A 13,244-nucleotide genomic window follows, 5' to 3' on the forward strand; every position below is an offset into this window, starting at 1 on the left:
CATTTTAGATAAAGAACCGCATTAATAGACAGCAAAAATCTTTCATTACCACCTTGTTTCTAATGGTAATCTATGATAGGCACCACAGGTTTTACATGGAATTAGCAGAACTTCTGAGCTGTCAAGACCCTGTGCAGGTAATTAGAAGATCTAGCCATGCAACCTATAGCAAAAATAAGTACTTTCTTCCCACAAAATAAGTTTAAGTGTTAAACCAATACTTCCCTTAAAAAAAAAAAAAAAAAAAAAAGTTTTATATGTTCATTTTGTAGTTTTTGCATCATGCAGATAATTCCCAAGTCAAAAATACCATTTGTCTAGGATCCTAATGACATTTACAGGGCCTACAATTATATAAACAAAAGAAATTTTGCTGTCTCTCAATGCTTTGTCCCTGTAAAAATTACATACTGTACTTCTACAGAAATGTATCTTCTCTTCTGTTTAGTTTATTATCTATAAAGAAAAAGTTTTAGGTACCCTTTTTATGTCTTGTAGATGTAGTCTCTAAACTATATGCAATTACTTTCAATGAAAAAAGAAAACTATAATGGGAATAGCTTTATTGTCATATTTTTACAAGTGGGTGTGAGAAGTGATTTAACTTACAGGTACTGATTATTTAATTGTATTGATACAGAGCACACAGCCTACCAAGACTAGTGAATCATTCAGACTGACAAGAGGAGGTGTAAAAACTCTTCTTACTTCTATTCTGCCACATCCTTCCAGTTTTACAAAGGAAAAAGTTTTATTCATAGGTGGGGGTTAGTAAGCCATGAATACATAAAGCAAACACGTCAAATCCATATGGTATATTTCTGAAATTAATTGTAGAGTGAAACAAACTATTCCAAGAGATGACAATATCATCTGATACACAATATATATAGCTGTCTTTGAGCTTGCATATGGTTTAAAAGTAGTCTTTACAAAATAAAGCTTATAAAGTTGCTTATTCTAATGTGTTCCATTTGTCAGTGTGTGACCTTTATTCAACACAATTGTTGCATAAACCCATTTACTTGTTTAGATGTGAAAAGACACCACAAACTATTAAAGTCTCAGCTACATCATTATGTATGAAAATAATTGTACTGTGCATTTTTAAACCTATGGCCCTGTAGCAGTAGTTGATAAAACATGAATTTAGTCTGCAAAATAATTGGTCTGGCTTCCAGCAACCTAAATACGAAAAGCTACATACCAATAGGCTTGAATGTGACTATTCGAGTTCCACAGTAATATACAGCAATAATAGGGCTCAGATTTTAGATATAAAACAATGCATAGGCTTTTGACTCAAAAAAAAGTCTGTTTTTCTTTCTGTTTGTATTTTTCAATAAGTACAAGACGATGAAAGGCAAGCGAGTAAGGGATTCACATAAATATGTTCAGTATCTTTTTTCAGTGTAACATTTCTATGATCATTAAAAATAAGATGCAAGTTGTGCTTTCTTTAAGTAGTTATAATTTTTTATAGTTACAGTCAATGGTAGATCTACTCTTCTCATATTTTTTTTCTACAGTACTTAAATAATATATATCTTTCTGTTTGCATGTAGGATTCTGTTCACTATGTAGGATACATATCCAAAATTGTTATCTTCTATTTTCAGCATCATTTAAAAACTCTTTATTAGTACAAATGAATACGCCCAGAGGTTGGGTAAAAGTAATATCCTGAAAGCATTAACTAATTAGTCTAGTAACAGAAACATAAAGTGTAAGATAAGGTTTTTCTTTTTTTACTTTTTTTTTCTTGTTACTGATGGAAGAAAAAAATATAAGGTCAGAGTTGTGTTAGAAGAGATCCAGCACTGGTAAAAGAGTTCTGAATTAATTATTAGATTTAGTAAATAGTGAGAGAGTTTGTTTTAAGTACTGCCACGTGCTTGTTTTGCCAGAAATGGTTTTCTTCAACAAATTACTAAAAATCTACCTGGTACTTGCAGTCCAAGAAGAGGAATGTTGTTGAAGGGAAATCTTGTCTCCCTGTTTTGTTTTATACAAAAGACAGCCACAATGGGTCTGCCTGCAGAGTAAAAACCTCAGAAAATGAAGTTGAGAATTTATATTCTGCACAGCTTCACAAGTGACGCAGCAGTAATGGCCCATGGGAAGAAAGCTGGGACATTTGGACAACTCCTTGGTGAAAACAAGTTATATTCCATAAATGGGAATAAAAAAGGGGAAAAAATAATAATAAAAAAAAATTGCTAGCTAGCTATCTTCAGATAAGACTATTCTCAGTAATGTGTCATGAAAAAAATTGTTACAATTTCACTTGGATCATACCTGAAATGAAACCACCCTAGTCTAAGGTGAAGTTTGCAGATCCTGACAGAAGAATCTTTGTTCTGGTAAATTAAGCACAGTTTACTTCTAACAACTGGGATTTCATGATTGTTGATGATTTCCGAGTTGCTTTTCAGAACAGTGAATAACAGTATTTGTATGGAAATATTAACTAAAATTATAAGTATGGCAATTCACCCTATTTATCAATTTATAATTACTTAAAAGGATGAAACCACTAGAACGGAACTTACCTTTTGAGATGACAGAATTGAAGAAAATCATAAGAATAACTCAGAGACTTGAATAGGGAATGTGAGCATTGATACAAGTTGTTATAAGTCTGATAAAGAATTCTATTTCAATATTGTTATTCAGCACAAAATCGTAAAAAATATTTTTAGATTAGGTGAAAAATCATAGAATTGTGAAGCTTAAAGAATAGATAATGTAATTATAAGAAGATACAGGTGAACTACTTAAATTATCATATTCCACTTAACAGCTCAGTGATCATAATAATTTTCCAACACTATTATATCCAAAACGATTAAGAATAATTTAGAAAATCATCGACTCCATCTAGTGGTGATTTTCTGTAATTTTCACTTGCCATTCTGCTTCAGTAGGAAACTCTTATTTCAAGTTTGATTATAATTTGCTACACTTCAAGAAATAATAATGAATAACAACAACAATCCATTTGATTGATATAGGAAACCCTTTTAGATTTTTTATGGTATTGACGTAAATCAGTTTCAAAACATATGCTTAAGTGTTAAAAATGTAATCATAAGAAAATCAATTGGTAGCAATGCCCATACTTCTTCCAAGGATGGTGCTCAAAATGTCTCATAAAGAAAGACAACATAATTTTTTATACACTTAGAAAGTGTATCTATCTCTTCTTGGGAAGCTGAGACAGAGGGAAATGAGACAATTTTGGCCTGTACCAGAATGTAAAAAAGAACCTGAGCCTCCTCAGCCACCCTGCTCAGGGTTCTCCTCACAGAGAACCAGGACGAGGGAAGCAGTCTTTCTCCATGGATGCTTTTAGCTCAGAACAATGACAAACTGGTGGTGACTGGCACTCCATGTTGACATATGAAATTAAACTCTATTTTTTCATTTAATAACTTAGAAGAGGAAGCCACTGCCTTAGCCATTACAAGGAATCATGGTTTGCAGCAGCCTGCTGAGATGATATAAAACTCATCAGACTTTAAAACGTGATGTGCTTAAGCAGACCCCACTAGTGTACAACCAAAGTAACAGCACAGTACAAAGAAATTTACACTGCCACTCCCCAGTGATTTACCTTATTCTACAGAAAAAAAAAAAAAAAAAATCAATGTCCACTCCCCAGGGCAATAAGTGACATTTTTCAAAAGCATTTAATCCTGATGAAGTAATTTTGGATATTCTTGTTTGTGTAACAACTAAAATGTCAGTATGCTTGCTAAGTTTGAGAGGCTTGGAAAGCAGTATGCACCAGGCTGCCACATGTTTATCCAGGGGCAATGAAAGGAAAACACCCCTCATAGTGAAGTCCACCCTAACAATCAGAATCAAAGGAACTACAGACAAAAATGTTTTTAACATGGTGAAGGTCTGAGGTTTTGGGGACATGTAGACATCAAACAAGGTTAATTTTTATTTCTATTTTTACAACAATACCATTCAAGCAAGGAAGGAGGCCCTGTATTGATCTCCAGAGTTTCCATGACAAGGCAACTGACACGATTTAACACTGGGATGGCAATTAAACAAATGAAAGATGCTCTTAACGCCTCTCCCTCCTCATATAGGGAAGGGAGAAAGAATAAGGGCAAGACATTTATGGGTTGGAAACTAAACTACACAGCTTTAATGAAACAATAGAGATGAAAAGGAAAATAATGAAATGTGTAAATACATAGAAAACTACTATCACGCCCTCCCCCACAACCTCTTCCACATCACCACCAAGGCTGAAAGTCCATCCCTGGAAAGGTCTGGGACTCAACACCCAGAATCAGTGGCAGACGGGGACTGGATGCTTGAACACACTGATTCAGAAACACACAGATCAGGACCAAAGACAGGCAAACGGACAGAATCCTCCCAGGATGCCAACCATGGATGAAGAGAGCCTGATTCTTGTGATCCCTCAGATTTATACCAAATATGACCCAGATAGGATGGAATATTTCATTCAGTCAATTTTGTTACCTGCCACAGGTGTGACCCCTTTACTCCTTTCTGTGGCCACTCCCTAGCAGTGGCCTTGGTTCTGCACAACATTCTCTAGCATTACCAGTCCAAGAAGCAGACACTGACTGAGAAACATTGTTAATTTCAGCAAGTGCAGCTACTTAGAAGACAAGTAAGTGAAAAGTAAAACTGCTAGAAAGAAAACTGGTTCTGTCCTCGCTCAAATCAGGACAGCAACAAAAACGTCCCAAATACCGCTCTGTTCTATGTGATGTCAAATACAAAACACTTCACAATAAATACTTTGGAAAGGTTCCAATAAATTGTGAACTAGTCCACAGCTATGAAAAAAACATCAATTACTGATATAAATAAACATCATTCCATATTCAGGACAATTGTGGTTGATCTGCCACTACCTATCACTCATAATCTGCCATAACACCTACGTCACAGCATGAAGGATTAGCACTGTAGTGAACTGTGTTTACAGAGCTAAAATTTGAATGTTGAAAACGCTCGCTGGTGAAATTATCCATAGATTATTTTGATTGAGTAAACTTGGCAAACAGAGTGCTCTTCCAAAATACATACATAAATAGTACATGTCAATAAAGAAGCTCACTTATCCTCTGCTTGTTTTTATTAACCATGGTTGATTCACAGAATTTGTACAGCCAAGCCCTCTCTCACTCAAACCTGTCTTCCTTTGACAAAAGTATTAATGAAAATTCACTGGATTGAAGGAATTCTTAGCTGTTAGCCTTCATTCTCCCAAGCCATTACATGTGTTCAGTTCACTGCTTTCAGGACAAAGTAGTATACTACATGCTGTCCTTGTAAGCACCTGTGGATGAATCTTTAATTAATTCTTTAGACAACTGAAAGTTATTTGGTAGATAAACAGTTTCACAGGATATTTATCTTTCAGACAAGATTATCAAATTGTAAAATAGAGGAAAAGTTATTTTCCAATTTTTGAGTGAAGGAGATACAGGGAGCCTTCAGGTCTTCGTATCTGAGCCTACCGCAATTTAGCAAGAGATCAGTTATTTAGGATATACTGCAGCTTTTACAGTATCTAACTAATATTTTTCTGAGCAGCTTGATATGAATAAAAGTTCACTTCTCTTCTCATTGTTCAAAAAAGGATGTAGATCAACACAATAAATGCAGAACTTGTAACAAATACTGTCTTTTTCATCCTAAGTGATGCAGCAAACAGCATTATAAGAAACACAGCTTTAACAATGTCTTAAAAAGACCAGTGTTGGGTACTGGAACTTTTTTATTTGCCTTTTAAATTATATGCTATAGCTGGTCCCCAGTTCACAGTTCTAACACTGTGGTATTCCAGCTGTATACTAAAACCTTCCTCTCTTATTACAGTGATACTTTAGAGAAAGGGAAAATGCCTAAACAGAAGAACAGACTTTTTAAAATAGCAATAATTTTCCCTCCTTCTAGTTTAAAAACTATCAATTTTATAATAAAATTCTTTATTTGTAACTATTTGCATATTTGAATAGAATAAAGGCTGCACTCCCTTGATAGTGATCCAATAAAAGAATGTATTCAAGGAACTAAGTAATCTGCTATATTTAATCTTTTGTCTAGCCTTTTTTCAGATCTTGGGCATTTTACAGAATGTAAGAAGTCTGGATAATCACAGATTGTGGAAGCAAGTTTCAACTCAAAATTTCTGCAATGAGGTAACACGAGGTAATATCTCAACTTATTTGTGTTCTCCAAAGAAAGCATTCCTCAATTGAATGGGAAGATAGCAAATTAAACACAGAATGCTTATGTAAGGGCAGCACAGTTGAATCCAGGTGCAGAATATATCATAATCATTAAAACAATTGAGATTTCAGGTTGTCTACCATTTCAGAGCTGAGAATTTAATCTCACCACAGTGCCTGAGAAGAAATTATAAAGAAGGTTAAGATCAAATTTCTTTCTGTGGAAATACTAGAGAAGTCATCAGTAACAAATTAAAAAATCAAGACTCATACTCATTTGTCACCTATTAATAATGCTTCTTTGCCTGGTGTTAGCTCATCTGATCTTTTCCTTATATCTATCCACAAACTTCATGAGAGCACTGCATAGGCTCTTCCCTCTCAGACTCTTTACTGCAGCAAACAAAATGTAGATATTGTAACCACCTGATACCTTCTTGCTTATTACTTACATAAAGAACAGTCAGCAGAGAGTTCACTGAGGCCATCACCATTTTTCTTCTGCTTTTTTCAGACTCCAGAACCAATCTTTCATGGTGAAATCCCTATACTAGCATCTAAACCTTTTGAAAAGAGACAGTGTAACAAACCAACAAAATTGCACCAAGCAAATTTGGATCTTGGAGCTGGGATCTTCATTCATATGTAATTCAAATGAATTTGTGCAGCACAGTGCAATTACCTACTCCCTCAGTGTATACCATCCGTTTCACATAGGAGTGGAGCTGTGTTTCTGTCTTGTCTGGGACTGATGAAAACAAAGGGCTTGAAGGGTGCACTGAAGGATGATCTACAAATGTCTGAAAAGTCAAAATTAGCATCTTCATTGTTCACAGTTAAACCCAAAGATCTTTAAAAAACATGTATAAAAAAACCCAACAAAAACAAAACAAAAAAACAAAACAAAAAACACCTTGCATTTGTCAGGACAGCTTCCTTTTTGGTGTGTGAAGTTTTGTCCCTGTATCTGTAGAAAATCTATCTTAGTCATGAATGATATTCAGAGCATCAGTATCAAAGGAAAAGAAAAGATGGCATTAGGTGAAAAGAATTTTAAGTCAGTGCTAAATTATGGTCAACCTTCAATAACAATTTGGGGATATGTTGCCATTGTTTCCAAACTCTGAGGCTTTTCTGATACCCGCATTAAAGATCAGCAAAACAATAAAAAGTCCAGTTTTATTAAGAAAGAAATCTATCCATTGCCTCTCCAGTAGGGTTCTCCATGAGCTTTTAGCAGAAGTAACAGGCAAAGGAGGGGACAGAAACCTTCAAATTAAAAAATAGCCTTCATGTTTATGTCAGTTGTTAATTGAAATAAGTAAAATTTGTTTCTGCATCTGCTGACTGCTCCCTAATCTGAGTCTTCTTGGATGGCTTTAGGGAACCTGTTTCACTCAGCACTGTCATAGACCTGTTTAGTTATTACTTGATAAGTAAGCTGACTACAGTCTATCTGTACTTTGGTTCAGTTAAGTTTGCTAACTTCTCCTTGTATATAAAAAATTTAAGATTTCTATAATAAACTAAAAACAATACCAGCCCTTAAAGCAATAATCCACACCCATCTTTAAAACAAGTATTTTATTTAAATGCTCAAATAAAATGTTTTATGTTCTACTTAACCTGTATAGTTAAGATTTTTGCCTGGTGAGCATTAGGAATTTTGTAAGCAAGGCTACCTATCTCCCAAGTTATGTAAAATATTTGTATGCTCAAATGAACACACAAGAAACTTTAATCTGCTTTAAAGATTTATGAGATAGGCTTCAACGTTCAAAGAACTAAGTGGCAGTAGAGTATCAAAACATCTTCCCAACTACCTATTTTCCTTAAAGCTACTCATTGTACAAAAACAGTGTAATTTTCTTTTGGAATATTTTACAAGTTTCTGAACTAAAAGCATTCCTCTGTACAGAAACAAATTCAGAGTGCTGAAGAAGCCACGTAAGACCACTTCTCTTTAATACTTAACAGTATTCTGTCCTCTGAAAAACAGGATGTTTCTTAGTCTTTGAAAATACATTGTTTGCATCTTAATAAAATACTCCTTGAAGCATCATCAACATTGCACAATCTGCAATTAAGGACCCTACAAAATCCTTACTGCAAGGCAAGTATTACTTACGTTTAAATATAACTTTCAAACACAAAACAAAACATATACTATTTAGGCAAAACAGAACATTTACACTTACAGAACAGAGTGTGTTCTTTGGATTAGAGATGATAAGTGGAAGTTTTCATCCCTCTTATTTACAGGACAAAATAGGAAAAACTTTCTAAGTTGTTTCCTTTTTTTTTTTAATTAACCTTAAAATTTCAATAAACATGAAAGTAAAAAAATATCAAAACATTAACTACAACGGGTCATCACATGTAGAAAAGTAATTCTAAGTGCTTTCTCAACTCCAGAAAGGATAATAGATACAATCTGTGTAATCACTTTCACCTCAGTATCACCTTTGTTCCCCCAGATTTCACCTACCCAACACAATTGTCTTTCCCTCAGCAGAGTACTGATCATGGATCACTGTGTCCAGATACATCAAAAGAGAAGCACCATTTAAACTTTTAGCCCAGGAAGGAAAAATTATAAGCAATTTAGCTTATGTCCTGTCTGAAAGGCCAAGGAATGGAACTGCATTTATATAGACATATTAAGCTCCTGACCCAGAATGAACACAGAAATGCAGGCAGCAGATGAGCTGTACAGAGTGAAGCCACACTGTCTCACAGCAGGAGAAATATCACCCCTAACTACTGCTGCTCACCTACCTGCTTATTATCTGAGCAACGTGGTACTAGGAGACCTGAAATTGCTCTTTTGTGAGGAAATTCCTGCTTCCAAGAGGTGGTATGTTTGAGTTCAAAAGAAACCGAGAACAATCAGAAGTGATTTCAGATCAAAACATTCAAACAAGGACCAGAAAAGATAATGTGAAAGAACTAGAAAAAAAAACCCTTGTGTTTTTTAGTAAAGACTGAGCTAGCACTTTTAAAAGGATTAAGTGAAAACAAAAAGCATCAACAGTTCATGGTTTAAAAAAGAAAAAAAAAAAAGGCAAGTTGGCAACTTTTCTCCTAAAAACAGTTAAAATAATAAGGACCTGATTAGCTATTAATTTAATTTTATTAATACATAACCATGCAAATCGAGTGTAAAATGCTGCCATCACTGTCAGGTTAAAAAAAACAAACAAAACACTAAAACCAGCAGAACGTGCTGGTAGATTAAATGTTAATTCTTATGAATATATGATATCATAGTGGAAGTCTTCTATAGGCCACCTGACCCAGAAGACCAAATGGATGAAGCCCTCTATAGATGGACAGAAGCAGCTTTGCATTCTAAAGCCCTGGTCTTCATGGGGGATTTCAGTCACCCTGACATCTGTTAGAGTGACAACACAGCAAGTCACCAGCAATCCAGGAGGTTGCTGGAATACATTGATGACAAATTCCTTCTCCAAGTGGTAGAGAAACCTACAAGAAAAGGTGCTATGCTGGACCTTGTTCTCACTAACAAGGAAGGGCTAGCAGACAATATGAAGTTTAAGGGCAGCCTTGGCTGCAGTGACCATGAAATGGTGGAATTGAGGGTCCTTAGGACAACAAGGAGGAAGTGGAGCAAGCTCACTACCCTGTCCTTCAGGAGAGCAGACTTTGACCACTTCAGGGATTTGCTTAGTAGGGTACCAGGGGATAAAGCCCTGGAGGGGAGAGGAGCCCAAGAAAGCTAGTCAATACTAAAGGATCACCTCCTTCAAGCCCAGGAGCAATCCATCCCAACAAAAAAGAAGGCAGACAAGAATGCCAGAAGGCCTGAATGGATGAACAAGAAGCTCCTGAACAAACTCAGGAAGGAGCAGAGAAGCTTACAGATGGTAGAAGCAAGGACAGGTAGCCTGGGAGGAATACAGAAAAATTCTCTGAGCAGCCAGGGATCAGGTCAGGAAAGCCAAAGCCCTGATAAGAGTTAAAACTGGCCAGGGACATCAAGGGCAACAAGAAAAGCTTCTACAGGTAAGTCAGTGATAAAAGGAAGACTAGAGAATATGTGGGCCCTCTCCAGAAGGAAATGGGAGACCTGGTTATCCAAGATATGGAGCCAGAAAAGGCTCCAGTCACACCACTCAAATTGCAGAATGCAAAGGCAGAGACTGGGAAAAAAAAGATCCCCCCACTGTAGGAGAAGAGCAGGTTCAAGACTACCTTAACAATCTGAAAGTGCACAAGTCCATCATATCTAACAAGATCCATCTGTGGCTCCTAAGGGAGCTGGAAGAAGAAGTTGCAAAGATACTTTCCATCATATCTGAAAAGTCATGGCAGTCTGGTGAAGTTCCTGGTGCCTGGAAAAGTGGAAACATAACTGTGATTTTCAAAGAGGAAAAAAAAGGCCTGGGGAATTACAAGCCAGGCAATCTCACCTCTGTGCTCAGCAAGATCATGGAGCAGATCCTCCCGAAGCTCCGATAAGGCACAAATCTGACAAATTTGGTGGCCTTTTACAGTGGGGTCAAGAGCATCACTGGACAATGGGAGAGCAATTGATATCATCTATCTGGACTTGTGCAAAGCATTTGACACAGTCCCACATGGCATCCTGGTCTCAATAGTGGAAAGACATGGATTTGATAGATAGACCACTCAGTGGATAAGGAATTGGCCCGACAGTCGCACTGAGAGTTGTGGTCAATGGCTTGATGTCCAAGTGGAGAGCAGCGATGAGTGGCATTCCTCAAGGATCAGTACTGGGACTGGTGCTATTTAACATGTTTGTCAGTGACATGGACAGTGTGAGGGCACCCTAAGCAACTTTGCTGACAACACAAAATTGTGTGTGCAATTGACACACTAGAGGGAAGGAATGCCATCCAGCAGGACCCTCACAGGCTGGAGAGGTGGGCCCATGTCAAACTCAAGTTCAACAAAGCCAAGTGCAAGGTCCTGCACACGGGTCAGGGCAATCTCAAGTACAATTACAGGTTGGGTGGAAAATTAATTAAGAACAGTACTGAGAAGAAGGACTTGGGAGTGTTGGTTGATGAGAAGCTCAACATGAGCCAGCAATGCAAGCCTGCAGCGCAGAAAGCCAACTGTATCTTGGGCTGATCAAAAGAATTATGGCCAGCTCTATTCCACTCTATTCATGACACTCTACCTGGAGTACTGTGTCCAGTTCTGGAGTTCTCAACACAGAAAGGACAAGGAGCTCCTGGATAACGTTTAGAAGAGGGCCACAAAGATGATCAGAGGGCTAGAGCACCTCTCCTACAGGGACAGGCTTCGAGAGTTCTTCAGCTTGGAGAAGAGAAGGCTCTGGGGAGACTCTATAGTGGCTTTCCAGTACATGAAGGGGGCCTACAGGGAAGAACTAAAGTATCTTCAAGGTCCCTTCCAACCCAAATGATTCTGTGATTCTATGAAATATTTGTATAGATTACAAAAGATGACAGTAGTATAATAATAATATCCTTACTTTATTCAGAGGACCATTACTTGGGACATTTATCCAGAATGTGAGAGACTGGGGATTAAACCCTGACTCTCAAAAGAGAACAGCAAAGATCATCATTCCCACTGGCAGCATGACACTTCCTTGTATATATTAGAATAGCCAGAGAGGGCACAGGCAAGAATGATACTCTACACTTCTTGAAAATGTAGATTCAAATCCACATAGGATCATGGAGTCTACTCTGGATTTTTCATACACCGAGTAGGTGCCCAGTTATTGAATAAAATGGGACACCCAGCATGCTGAAGCATGGAATTTGTTAAAAATATGTATGCATTTATTTATTTATAGCAAACAAATAACTACCTATCTATACCTTTTCCCCCATTTCACATCCAGAGACACCCTTCTTTTTCAGAAGCACATAGTGTAAGGACATGTGGAATAATATTTTTTTTTCTGAGGATATCTAATTAACACCTTTTTAACACACAAGACTTGGACAATGGACAAGTAGGTCCCAGATGCACAAACCCAGAAGATAACTGAGACAATAACAAATACGAGAAATCTCAGGCCACTGATGGGCCATTGGAGGAACCACTCAAAGCTCTGGGGAGATTCAACTGGAACTTCCTAACAGATAAGGGAGAAATCTTGCAGGAAAAACGTGGGATATTTTAGAGCACTTGCATGACTGTGTAAAATGCACTATGGGATTTTTAGGGGAAAGGCAAAGGTGGAGAACAGATGGGATGAAGGTACATTGAGGATGACTGAGCACAAGAAAACAGAGAGGCGGCGAGACAACAGGGACCAGTTGTGTGTAAACAAGCTGCTGGTCGGCATGCTTGCCTAGCCAGGTCCTGACCTCGCTCCCAGGTAAGGTCTCTGTTCTGTGTGTGCTGCTAATGAACTTCAAGCCAGGATGGCTAGCAAACAAACAGGGTAAGTGGTCTGGGACCTAGCTACTGGAGAGAGCTTGAGTCTGGGTGTCAGGTACCGCAGACTCCAGGTTTGTACTGGGGTCAGCCTTCCCACTAGAGCTGAACATCAGGACAAGCCTGACTGTACTGGGGAAGGAAGGAGAGTGTGCTTACATCCCAAAGCCCGGTGGACTGGGCTTCCCTTGGATGCAGTTCACCTCTACAATTGTACTTAGATGGCAACATGTCTGCAAGACACCAAATACACAGCTTTAGCCAAGAAACTCTGTTCTGCTGTAGCAACCGTCAACATGTCCGAGCAGGCTACGCACCAGCTGTGGGAAGAAATCCCAGGCCAGCACTGGAGCTCTGAAGTGGGATAACTAAGGCCCCTGGAGAACAAGCTGTCAAAGGCGGCACTTACACCAAGCGAATTCCTCAGGGGCAAACAAACAAACAAACAAAACAAAACCAACGTATTATTCCCTTAGGTAAGCACTCCAAAAACAGCCTTTCCGCGAGAGTCTGCGAGGGCTGAGCTGAAACAGGTTGCGGAGGCCCGTGCCTCGCCAGGGCAGCGGGTACTGACGGGACAACCCAGGCTGCCGACACCTTCCGCCG

Source organism: Chaetura pelagica, unplaced genomic scaffold, assembly GCF_000747805.2.
Source record: "Chaetura pelagica isolate M959 unplaced genomic scaffold, ChaPel_1.0 scaffold11, whole genome shotgun sequence".
NCBI lineage: Eukaryota > Metazoa > Chordata > Aves > Apodiformes > Apodidae > Chaetura > Chaetura pelagica.